At 43.0% G+C, this 13715-nt stretch overlaps 1 protein-coding gene across 1 annotated transcript in view; it reads right to left on the bottom strand.

Moving 5' to 3' along the window:
• ROBO1 (roundabout guidance receptor 1) overlaps positions 1 to 13715 on the bottom strand; it is a 1059329-nt gene that overhangs the window by 900367 nt on the left and 145247 nt on the right. The gene's annotated exons all lie outside the window — the stretch shown is intronic.

The raw sequence follows: 13715 nt of genomic DNA, 5'->3' as shown, positions 1-13715 counted from the left end.
AATATAATCACACCAGTTTCAATTATTTTGGTAATTTCATATTTCAAAATACCTATCAGCAAGTATGTCTGACTATACAGACAACAAAAAAGATTCCCCCAAGAGTAGAGAGTTAAAGAAACCCCTATGACAACTCAGTTCCTGTTTCTCTGTTATGCTTTTGTTAGGTGCCTCAGTCTGGGTGTGTCACATGTACCAGCTGGGAACATCTTGGGGGGAAAACTTGGCCACTCTGGTCTTTTAGTCGATACTTGTTTTTTTGCCCCGTCCCTGTAGGATTGCTATATTTCAAGTTCTCAGAGAGAGGACACTACTGGGGGGAGGGTGAGAGGGAAGGAGACCTGGATGGGGAGTACAGTTAGGCGGTGCTGAAGGGGTATGTGTGTACTGGGAAAAGGTATTTGTTGGGTGCTGGAGGCTCCTCTCCGGTCTAGACACCCACACCCCCTCTACCCCCATAGCCCAGCTGCAGGCTCTGTGCCACATAGCTTCATTACTATCCCACCGGGATATGCAGTACTTCCTCACTCTTTGGATCTGTATTTCAAATGAGCTTTCTCTGGAAAACACATACAGCCAGCCTTTCAGGTACAACAATGAAGAAGCCGGACAGTGCTAATGGTTCATCAACAAAGATAATGGGCTGTGGAATAGCTTAACCTTCCCTGTATATGTTTCGTCTAGCCTGTAAGTAATGGCTGCTATGAATCTGCAAGGACATGTGACCAGACCACATGGCTCTGAGCTCCATTTTGAGTACCTGTATTTTTGCCACAAACTGGGAACCAGGTTTGAAACAAAGGGTTCCTGCCATATGGAAAAGCTATATAAGACAGGAAGTGACATCATCTGTTGTTCTTTACTTCCCCATAACTCAATACCTGAGAGAAGCTCCAAAAGAAAAGGACTTGGAACAGGGGTGGGGAGCTCAATCTGCAAAGCAAATGTAGCTTGCGTCTTGAGAATCTGCAAGCCTGCATGTATCATCAGTCAAGGTGAGAAATTCCTAATTCATAGCCAGCCTTTCTAGTATTTTAGGCTTAGTTTGTAGTTTTGTTTATTTACTAGGTAATCCGTGCTTTGATCTATTTTTTTTAGTTAATAAACTTGTTTTTGCTTTATCTAAACCGTGTACCTTTGAGTGAAATGTCTGGGGAAAAATCTCAATTTGGTTAATACAAGTGTACTGTGCATATCCTTCCCACATCGAGGGGAGGACAAACTTTATGAGCTTACATTGTACAGATGCTTGTGCAGTGCAAGACGGTACAATTCTGGGTTTATGCTCCAGCAAGGGTGCAGGGTGGAGGAGCTGGGAAATTAGCAACTGTCTCCTGCCTGCCTTTGAGTAAAGCACTCAGGTAGCTCAGTTTGGGGGTGTGTGTTGCTACCTGTTGTCATGTTGGGTGACCTCAGGGCCTGAAGAAGCTGTGAGTCACCAATACAGCAGTGGCAGATTACAGGGGCACACCGGTTCCCACAGCTCCCAAACTACACCCGAGGGGTGACAACCCATCACAAAACAGAAAAAAACAAATTTTGTGAAGCCTGTTTGTAGGGAGCAGATCTGTTGAGTAAAATGTACATATTTTAGTGTCACTTTTTTTTTTAACCGTAACTACAAGTTCAAGGCTGTTCACAACCCCACACACTTCTTAAAATTATCTCACTCTATCTATGATCCTAATCAATCTTAAATTCATGTTCTCTCTCCATAGCATTTTTTTCCTACATCTAACACTCACCTTTTTGTGCCCCTTTTCACACCAAGCCCTGTTTTTAGGAGGATCTTTTACTGCCTGATCACCAAGTAACACTCCATCATCTCTTTCAAATTCCTTCTTAAAAAATGAGGATTCTTTTCATGTGTCCCAGGTTGACCAAATCAATTCTTTCTGTTTGAATCTTTTATTTCATATATTGTACTATTTCTGAGGTAAGGGTCATGCCCTTTGTGACCAGGATGCCATGTTTTAGGAATTTTGCAAGTTGTAAAATGTCCACATTTGCTTTATCATTGTCAATCATTGACTTTAATGGGAGCAGGATGGTGCTCAAATGTAAAATATACAAGTGGAGCTGAAGTAGGCAGGAATATCATGCTCAACCAGTAAGTGGGGCTTGTGATATCTTATTTATGTTAGTTCTTACTTTTCTAACACTATTGCCAATTCTGCTAGTTACATGCATTTTTTAAACTCAGATTTTTCACTCAAAAACTATACAAATACAAGCCAACATTCATTACAGAGGAAAAATCCATTATTTTCCATTACTAGCCTCAATCCCACCAATATATATTTAAAGAATAGTCAAAAAGCCTGAAAAATATCTAATTCAGCACTGGGTCTATTCACTACCATCTTATTTGAGGATATTACCAAAAAAATTTGAAAGGAAGTTTAAAAAAAAATGAATATTTCCAGTTTGCCTCTCTCTCTTTCTTACATTTGCTGTACCTGTGCTGCTGCTACCATGACAACCAGCAGTGACAGCAATTCTGTTCCTCCCTCTGTCTCCTGCCCGTCCCCACCTGTGGCAGAGGTGCTCACTTTGGTCCTGCTATCACGACCACAGGCAATACTCATACTCCTTTCTCTCCTGAGCGAAACACAAACGTTCCTCCACTTCCCTCCCCACCTTCTCCATCACTGTCATGACATCTAGTGTCATGAGCAAGCCTACTCCTCACTCCCTCTCCCTCCTGGCTGTACTACCTCCAGCAGAGGCCAATTGGTAATAAACAAGTACAAATGTGAAGCCAGCCTCAACTGCATAATGACAGGGACAAGCCACCTGCTTCCCAGTAAAAAAAGGGTTAATTCCAGCTCAATATTTTGTCTTGCACAAGTTTTCAGGGAAAGGGTGATAAGGCTGCTTGGGGGAAGAAATAGGTAGACTACTTGCCAAGTAGTGCCCCAAACCAAGTCTCATAGGACTGTGATGAACCCTAGGCTGGGGAGTTTTCATGTTTACTTACTGATAGCAGCTGCTTAAAGATAGCGCGTTACAATTATCTACCTTTGCGAAGTGCTCCAGAATTTTTCCCAATCAAAGTATATTTATCCCTGTTTTACAGGTTGGCATAGCGTTCTTACATGATTTGCTAAATGCCAGTCATTGAATCAAAGACAGAAAAGGGAATTTCTCAAACCCAGGCCTCAAGATTTCAGTGCTCTATTCTAACCACTATATAGTGCTATTGCATTACTATGTAAAACCATTTACAAAGTTGGCTTTCAGTTCCTAGTTTCTATGACCATGCATCCCACTCTAAAGAGGAAATGTCAGTGCCTCATTCAAATTTTGGGGGATCCTACTTTAAGTGAGGCAATGTCTTCCACTAGACAAGGTCTCACATTTATTTTGGGTGTCGTGAGTCTAGAATGAAATGGGGTTACATTTCATGTCCACATGAAGGAATTATTGCACTAGTACTTGATGCAATATCACATGATGATGTGGAGTGTAGGACCCTCAATCAAGACCAACTTGCCTCGAAGATTCAAAAGCCAAAAGCAAATATTGATCCTTTTCTGTTATATGGCTATCTACACAAAGTGGGTTGTATTAGTATGATTCCTATACCTAACAAACTCCTGAATTGCTTGTCTTCAGACAGGCACACAATTCTCCTGAAATCAATGGGAGTTGGAATGTGTATCTCGAGGGCAGAATTTAGCCTGTGGAGCAGAAAGATTGTAAGCAATGTTCATTTTCCTTGATTTATTTTAGTGCAAATGCACAGTCCATGAATGGACTCTAAGCATGAATTCAGAGTATCCCCCTTTCCTGAACCGCTCTTTCTTGGTAGCTTTCCCCCTCCTCTTCTTTCACTCACATTCCCAGTTTATGCTGGCTACCCCTTCCTTCTACTCCTTTTACAGACAGTCTGCTCCTGCTTCTCAACTTCTTTCTCTTCTGCAACTTTTACCCTCCTCCAACTTCTTTCCTGAGGCCTCATTTGTTTCTTCTTACCTTCCACCATGTATTGTCCCTCAGCATTTCTTTTCTCATGTAGCTACATGATCTGAAGGCAGAGCTGAAAGAAACTCAGAAGTTTGGGTTCATACCCCCACGTTTAGGTTTCGGTTTCAGTATTCAACAGACCCCAAAACACAGCAGAACTGCAACATTTCATGCTGAAACCATAAGTTATCCTAACTTCACTCAAAAGTTCTACTAACCTTATGGAAACCTTTGGTGAATTTGGCTTACAACTAAACCAAATCAAGTTTCACCTGGCTTTGAGACTTAAAAAACAAAAGTTATGCAGCAGAATAAATATTATCTCAATTTATACCATCTGGGTGTTGGAGCTAAAATAGGCATTACATCAAAACTGGCTCTTATCTCTGTAGATAAGGTTCATGGTGCCATCTACACCATCAACCTTAATATTATCTCGCATAAGGGAACAAGACTGGTATCTAGGGTGTAGTGGTTTCTTTTGAAGTAACTTCTAGAATATAGGTAAAATTGTGGGGAGAGGGGAGCAATCTTTGCTCAGTGATATCAGAATGCTAAGTTCTCAGACCCAGCTTCAGTTCAGCAAAGAAGAGATGGAGACAAATTTGTTTCTTGTTGTATTCCACTGCAACAGTCCGGTAACTGGTCAGTATACCATTGTACAGAGGAAAAAGCTCACAGAACATCATTGAGATCAGGGGAATTCAAGTCAGAGCTTTAAGCCAACCAACTCCCTTGACTTGCACTCTGTGCATTGTGAAAGTATCTGAAGCCCTCAGGTTTTACATTTAATGATTCTCTTCCTATATAATGAAATGAATATCCAAATACATAGTATCAGCTACTTAATAATAATGGTAGCTTGCCTTCTGAGCTAAGTATTGCATTTAGGACACCTCTGAAATGAATTTACCTTTAGCATGACCAAAATGAGAAATCAATGATGCGGGAAGGGGATTGATACCCACTGGCTATACTATATCATCAGAATGACAATAGCAACAAACGTTAAAAAGTAAGCCTAATGGTCTTGACTCCTCCCTTCTTTATACCAGTTAAATTCCATTGTCTTCCATAAAATTACTGCTAATTTACACCAGTGTGAGTGAGAAGAAGTTAGGCCCCATGTGTTATCCACAGGGCATGATGAAGATAAACACTACTTTGTCTACTGCATTATAATCATTAAAGAATCAATGGCAAATTAAACTGCACAAACCCAGAGGGGAAAGAAGCAGTGCAGTAAATGCAGAGGGAAAAAAATGATTTGAATCTTAAGTGTAGTGCTATTTATCCATTTGGCTAATGCAGCAAGCAGCTGCAGAGGTAAACACATCAGGATAAAAAAACAAAAATCAATGCTAATTTTACCCTAGTTACTTTTTTCCTTTATTTTTTTAAATTATTATTGTAGTCTGGCTCAGGGCTAGCTACTAGCCTTTTGAGAGAATAAAATGTATACTTTTACAGCATGCTGGATAGAGAGAGGGCTTCAAAAGATAAGGAAATTAAGGGCCTCATAAAATTCATAAGATGATGTAACCTCTTTTTGTAAAAGCTGTGAACTTTGGCAAATAAGCTGCTGCATAATACCATCAACCTTATCTACAGAGATAAGAGCCAGTTTTGACGTAATGCCTATTTTAGCTCCAACACCCAGATGGTATAAATTGGCATAATTCCACTGAAGCCAATAGGAGTGACACCAATTTACACCAGCAGAGTAACTGGCCCTTGAAATAGCAATTTGTGTGAACTCCACAATGTGGGGGGCAGGGGAAGGGAGCAGTGGCCCAGAAACCTCTGTTAATGACTCACTTAGGATATGTCTACAATCCAATCACAGAGTGTGACATACCCTAGCCCGCTTTAATCTAGGTAGCTCAGGTACCAGAGTAGTGAAGCCATTGAAGCACAGCCTTCAATTAGCGATAGTCACCCAAATAATGATCCAGGTTTCTGGACAGCTTCATGCACGCTATAACTGTCTGGTGTTGCAAGCGTCCAAATAGCGAGCACCACTTGCTTCTCCACTGTCAGAGCAGCTTTCATTTTTGTGTTGCCGAACTGCAGGGCAGGGGAAAGGCACTGATTCTATGGCGAAGTGATAAAAGGTGTCTATATTTATTATAAACAGAGATGGTAGCACCACCTATGGTTAAGGTTTCCTGACATTTTCCATTACAAGATCCTTTTTTCAGTTCCTTATCACTTTGCCAAACTTTAACACCTGGTAGCTAGGCTATACTAAAGTAACTTTGAAATTCTCTGAGACCAAACCGAAATGTGCAATGCTGTTAAGTATCAAGTAGCAGGTTTTCAGCACCACCAGTGTTATTTCTTCCATTCTTTTCAAAACTTGTCTACACTACAATATTAAGTTGACATTATCTAATTCAACCTCGAGCCTCCGAATTAAGTTGGCCACATCATGCTCATTGTCTCGATGGAGTGCGTCCTCACTAGCAGTGCCTGCATCAATCCACAAAGCAGTGCATCATGGGTAGCTATCCCAAAGTGCAACTTGTCTCAGTGTGTTTTGGGAAGTTTGTGCAATGCCTCATGCAGGGGTGAAAGAAACTTAAAAGGTACACTGGAGTCCTGAGCGGAGGCGCAGCCTCAACAGGAAGAGGCAGGGCCTTTCAAGATTTAAAGGCCCTGGGGCTCTGGCTGTGGCTGGGAGCCCCAGGGCCTTTAAATCACCTCAGAGCTCCCAGCTGCAGAGGCAGAGGGAACTCCAGGACTCAGGGGTGAATAAAAGGGCCCAGGGCTCTGGCCGCCGCGGCGCTCTGGGCCCTTTAAATTACCACGGGATCCTGGCTGTCAGAGCTCTGGAGGGTATTTAAAGGGCCCAGGGCTCCACGCAGCGGCTGGAGCTCCCGGGCCCTTTAAATCCCCACCTGAGCCCAGCTGCCAGACCTCCGGCAGGGATTTAAAGGGCCCGGGGCTCCCTGCAGTGGCTGGAGTCCCTGGGCCCTTTATATCACCGCCGCGGAAGCAGGTCCAGTCTGGCATGGCATACTGGTATGCCGTACTGGCTTACTTTCACCTCTGGCCTCATGGGACGAAAACATTGTCGCAAGGGAGAATGCTAACATTGCATCATCATCCCATGATGCACTGTGCTCAACGGCAAACAATCCAGTGGTTTTCGTGCCTTAAAACCGCCGTGCATACACCATAACCCCAGAAGCATGGAGCCTGCTCAGTTGTGCACTCTTGCTGTGAGCATCTCAAAGATCTTGCATCTTCTCCTGCAGTATTTCCAGAGCCGAAGTAGGGTCCGCCACACGGAACATAGAGATGTCCTGCAAGAAGCCCTGCTGCAAGCCATTGAAAAAAACAATTCATAGTTGCTGTTGGCAGTCACAGAGCAGCCGCATTCTTTGAGCGCCATTTCTGGTCCCATGAAACAAGCACTGACCTGCAAATCGATGTGGTCCCACCAGTATGGGATGATGAGCAGTGGATGCAAAACTTTCTAATGCTTTCCCCTGCCCTGCAGTTCAGCAACACAAAAACAAGAGCTTTTCTGACAGTGGAGAAGCAAGTGGCACTCACTATTTGGACGCTTGCAACACCTTACAGTTACCGGTCAGTGGGGAATCAATTTGGAGTAGGTAAATAAATTGTGCGAGCTGCTGTTCTCCAAGTGTGCAGGGCCATTAATCGACTTCTGCTACGAAGGGTAATGATTCTGGAAAATGTAAGGACATAGTGCATGGTTATGCCAAGACAGGTTTCCTAATTATGGTGGGGAGATAGATGACACACATATCCCCATTTTGGCACCAGACCACCTTGCCAAAAAGTACATAAACCAAAAGGGATACTTTTCAATGGTATTGCAAGCACTGGTGGATCACAGGGGGTGTTTTACTGACATCAGTGTAGGATGGTCAGGAAAGATTCATGACACGCACATCTTTAGGAAGTCGAGTTTGTTAAAAAAGCTGCAATCCAGGACTTTCTTTCCAGACTGCAAAATGAACATTGACGACGTTGAGATGCCTATAGTTATCCTGGGGGACCAAGTCTACCCCTTGCTCCCATGACTCATGAAGCCATACACCAGCATCTGGACAGCAGTAAGGAATGCTTCAACTATAGGCTCAGCAAATGTAGAATGGTGGTTGAATGTGCCTTTGGTCTTTGAAAGGGCGCTGGAGAAGTTTACTACCACAGTCGGACCTTAGTGAAGAGAACATCCCCGTGGTTATAGCTGCTTGCTGTGTGCTCCATAATATCTGTGGAAAAAAGGGAGGAAATTTTCCTCAGGGGTGGGCAGTTGAGACAGATCGCATGGCAGCCATTTTTGAGCAGCCAGACACCAGACAGTGAAATCCTCCACACTGTCAGCTCTGTGGCACCTGTCTCAAAGGAATTCATTATCTCTGTGAACATGTCCTCCCACATTTTCTTTCTCCTCCTAATCAGTGAAAATCTGCTTTCAGGTGTTGATGACCCGCTGAAGGACAAATTTCCAGCTCTCGGTCATGAGAAAAAATAAAGGAGACATTGTACATGAATAAAATGTTTCCATAGCAAGGCTGTTTTCATAAAGAAAACTGCTTATTACACTAGGTGCAAGCCATAACAATCAGAATCCACAACCGTTTCCGGAGCCATTTTGCTGCTCCAGCCATGGTGAGTATTCCCCACCCAGATCATGCGTGACTACACTTTTAATGAAGTTTATGGCACCATGTCAGGAGCAGCTGTTTATGACTGGGGGAGGGGGGAGTTTTCACTCTCAAATTGTGGTATCTCTCATGTGGAGCCCCAGTCCCCTATCAGCCACTTTAAACTACTTGCAAACTCATGCTGAACACAGTAAAGGCACATTAGCGGCCACGTGGTTTGGTGATCCACAATCTGGGGTGGGGGATGGGTCTACATACCCTTTTTTCTTGTAAGAGCACTTTTAATGAGAACTTCCCATTTCCCCTAGGCAACCCTATGTGATAAAAGTCTCCTGAGGATCACAGAAGTAGAAAGGAAGGAGATGTTGCAAGCATCTGGGTAGAGATCAAGTCCTTATATTGCTATGCTGTGTGCCACAGTGATGCTAGCAGAATTAATTCAGGAGTTGCATGGGTAAGTGTCCTACCATGGTGGAAGAAATAATACTGACCTGCTCAGAAACCTTCTGCAAAGGATTGCAGACGGCTTCCATGAAAACTTCCTAGAGATATCCATGGAGGATTCCCAAGCTATCCCAGTCCATATAAACAGTCTTTTTCCGGAGGCCACCCTCTGCATAAGCAGAGAACCACAGCACCTCACTTTTTCTTCACAGTAAACATGCAATACCACCAAATGTGTGTGCCTGATAAAGTTTAACTGGATTTTCATTGTAATTGTATACTCACTAGAGGCGCCTTCCCCAGCATAATGGTCGGCCACCATGATGTTCTGTGACCCACAGGTCTCCAGAGTTAAAAATACTTCCTGGTTCTTGGGGAGAATGGATCCACTGTTCGCCTGTCTCCCATTCTCCTCCTCCTCCTTATCCACCATATCGTCCTCCTTGTTGTCCCTAGACTCACACACAGGGCCGGCTTTAGGGTGATGCCCCCGATTCCCGGGAATCGGGCCCTGTGCCTAAGAGGGCCCCACAGTATCTGGAAGAGGGGCCCCGCACCCTCCGCCGAGGTGCCGCCGGAAACAGCGCCAACCGACTGAACTGCCACCGAAATGCCACCACTATCTTCGGTGGCAGCTCAATTGCTGCCGCTGACTTCGGCGGCATTTCAGTGGCAGCTCTTTTGAATTGGGCCCTGCATGTCCTAAAGCCGGCTCTGCTCACACACCTGTGAGGGATCCACACTACTTGTGGGGGTGTTGGTATGGTCACTCCCGAGAATCGCATGCAGCTCATTTTAGAACTGGCATGTGTGGAGTTCAGCACCAGAATCACTGTTCACCTTCCTTGCCTTCTGGTACACTTGGCGAAGTTCTTTTATTTTCACATGGCACTGCTGTGTGTCCTTTGTGTAGCCTTTCTCCCTCATTCCACAAGAAATCTTTGCATAGATGTCAGCATTTCTTCTGCTGGATCAGAGCTCTGCCTGCAGAGACTCTTCTCCCCACACAGCGATGAGATCCACCACCTCCTGTGCAGACCAGGCTGGAGCGCATTTGAGGCATGTAGTGTTCAAGCTGGCATGCTCCCAATGCTGATCAAACAGGAAATTGGAAGTCAAAAATTCCCAGGGCTGTTTCCTGTGTATCTGGCTGCAGTGCAGCAGAGTTGAGAATGATCTCCAGAGCGGTCACAGATGACCACTGTGGGCCACCACCTGATGGCCAATTAAGTCAAATTACACAACTCTGCATCTGCACTATCTCAGTTGACCCATGAAAAATCGAATTAAGCTCTATGCCCGGGGTGAAAGTAACTTAAGAGACTTACCAGTATGCAGGGTGGCCAGGGTCCTTCCACAAGGTAGGCGGGGGAAGCTTAACCAGAAGGGGCGGGGCTGGGGCCAGACTTCCCCAGCCAGCCCTTCAGCATGGCCCAGTGGCAATTTAAAGGGCCTACGGCTCCCGACTGCCTCTGCTACCCCAGGGCTTTGGCAGTGATTTGAAGGGCTCGGGGCTCCCAGTCGCTGCTACCACTACCCTGGGGCTCTGGCAGCGAATTAAAGGGGCCAGGGCTCCACCTGCTGGTGCGCTAGCAGCAGCCAAGAGCCCTGTGCCCTTTAAATCGCCACCACCGGTACTGTCGGCTGTGGACCGGATCCCTGGACCGGACTGGCTTACTTCACCTCTGGCTACGCCTCTCGCAGAGGTGGATTACAGAAGTCAACCTTAGAGGTGATTTAAGTCAGCATAAAAGACTCAGTAGTGTAAACACACACATTAACAGGTCGACTTAAGGTGCTTCCTTTGACCTAACTTTTTAGTGTAGACCAAGCCTCAGAAAAGAATTAGCAGAAAAAACTGAAGAAAAGTAAGGCTCCTTTCAGTATAGAATTATTGCATAATGCAGTTAGAAGGTGACATAAACAGATAGTTAAGGGTTAATGTCTCTTTTACCTGTAAAGGGTTAAGAAGCTCAGTAAACCTGGCTGACACCTGACCAGAGGACCAATAGGGGGACAAGATACTTTCAAATCTTGGTGGAGAGAAGTCTTTGTTTGTGCTCTTTTGTTTTGGTTGTTGTTTGCTCTCGGGACTGAGAGGGACGGGACATCAGTCCAGGCTCTCCAAATCTTTCTGAATCAGTCTCTCATGTTTCAAACTTGTAAGTAATTAACCAGGCAAGGCGTGTTAGTCTTATGTTTGTTTTATCAACTTGTAAATATTTCTTTTTGCTGGAAGGATTTTACCTTTGTTTGCTGTAACTTTGAACCTAAGGCTAAGGCGGGGGTAGGGGGGGCCCTCTGATCTATAGGAATCTGATGACCCTGTAAAGCATTTTCCATCCTGATTTTACAGAGATAATTTTTACCTTTTCTTTCTTTAATGAAAAGCTTTCTTTTTAAGAACCTGATTGATTTTTCCTTGTTTTAAGATCCAAGGGGTTTGGATCTGTGTTCACCAGGGAAGTCCCTCAAGGCAACCCAGGGAGGGGAAAGTTTTGCGGAGGACAGAAAGTGCCTAGACACTGAAATTCTGGGTAGTGGCAGTGTTACCAGATCTAAGCTAGTAATTAGGCTTAGAAGTGTCCACGCAGATCCCCACATTTGTACCCAAAAGTTCAAAGTGGGGGAAAAAACCTTGACAGAAGGGGATAATAAACAGTATCTTAATCCTGCCACACCAAAGGATTCCTTCCTCTCATTTCATTTGCAATGAGATTTGTATAAGTAGTAAGAAACTTCTTTTTTTCAAGTGGATAAGGTGTTTTGAGAATTAAGTATCATCTTTTTAAGTGACATAGTTTACAAAGCTATCAGCAGGATTCAAACTATGTTTTTGGAGAACATGACCCTCACTACAAATATGTAGTTTCATTTCAATGTAAACCACTGAAAACCTGGAATCTAATCCTGTTCCAATTTAAGTTAGTTATCAACTCCCATTAACTGCAATGACAGTAGGACCAGACTTTTAGTTTTTGATGAACAGCTCTTTTGTACTGGCCTACATATATATTGTTATGAGCTGGGTAAAACCTTGCAAGTGTCTCTAGCTGAGGATTCAAAAACAAACACCCCAAATCACCAGTCACTTTTGAAAATCTTAGGTAAGATTTCTTGGAAAGAAAATATATTTTTGATATTTCTTCATATAGAAAGTTAAAACTGGGACAACCCCTTCCCCCCCAAAGCTATCACCTTATCTCTACTGAATAATCCCCAGTAGAGACCAAAATATTAAATTTTCATTGCAGGAATTATTCTTAAGAATTCCTGTCACTGTTAGAAAGCTATGAGTTCGTGGATATTGGACAAAGTAAAGTGCTTATGGTTAAAGTACTTCCAAATACAGAACCACATGGATAACAAAACAACATCTTATCACTGCAGAACTAAAGGAACAAAGTCCAGTCGCGGAAAGGTTAAAAAAATCCCTTTGACTGCATTTTGACTCCTGCTATATAGGATATAAAAAGGCAAGGGTTTTTCAAAGGCATTTAGCTTTAAACGTTCACAGCACCTTTGAATGTCCTCAGCAGGACCAGAAAGGGAGGGATTCAATTTTCAAAGATAATTGTGTCAGATAACTGTCTCAGCCCTTTTCAGAAACAATCTGATAAATACCTAATTACCAGCCAAGTGATTTCAGAGCCACACAGCTGGGCTTGAGAGAAGGCTACACGGAATGACAAGGTTCCCTAAAGCCATCAATAGTAAAAGCCGGTAGGATTGTGAATCACTTCATTTATTCAGCTGACGGAGTGCATGGAACGTCTGGAGAAAAAGTATGAATAAAAAGTTGAAATTTCAAACAACAGCATTAATGTTTTTCTGGAAATAAGACTGATTAGTACAATTACTTTCCAAAGTCCACAGTATGAAGTACTTTGAAAATATACTGCAGTTTTCAAAACTGGACCAAGTTTACATGGCTTCATTCTAATTCAGTTACTAATTTACTTCTGTGCACCTTTTCCAAATTATAACTGTCCCCTCAGAAAGTTTTATAATCAGCAACATCACAGCCTAGTTGCACACTTAAAACTTAATTCTAGATTTAGAGTTATTACCATTCCCAGAGAAGTTTCCAATTTTAAGTATAATGAATATTGCAGGTACCAGCTGATTGGGGAATACCACGGGATGCAGTAATCTCTTAAAAAAAAATGCCATTTCAAAGTGTACTCACAGTCCATGAATCAAGAAATTATTGGAAAATCTCATGGGGAAATTGTGTTTGTAGAGCAGAACTGTTTTCTCAAATAAAAACCCATATTATCTAAAAGTCAGGTTGCAGTCTTTTATTCAAAGTATACTTTTCATATAGTATCTTTGGTCCTGAAAAATCTATCCAAACACAAACTATGGGTCAATCCTATAATCTTGCTGCATACAAAATTCCCATTGATTTTAATGGCTCTTTTGTGCATGGAGGACTGACAGAAGTGAGCCCATAATATACATATTGAATGGGTGCAGAGAGGGCATAATACACAACATTAAGAATGCAGAGTTAAAAGTCAAAGAGGAAACAGTAAAGTTAATGTTAAGGTTCCAACAATATTAAACTGAACAGTTTACATATCTCACATGTTTTACGGAAGTTCTTTAACAGAACAGATATATTAAGCAATATTCCTAATGCTATTTTCAGTTGGA

The sequence above is a fragment of the Gopherus flavomarginatus genome, chromosome 1, assembly GCF_025201925.1.
Source record: "Gopherus flavomarginatus isolate rGopFla2 chromosome 1, rGopFla2.mat.asm, whole genome shotgun sequence".
Taxonomy (NCBI): Eukaryota; Metazoa; Chordata; order Testudines; family Testudinidae; genus Gopherus; species Gopherus flavomarginatus.
Note: the sequence above shows the minus strand (reverse complement) of the source record. Positions and strands in the feature narration are given on the sequence as shown.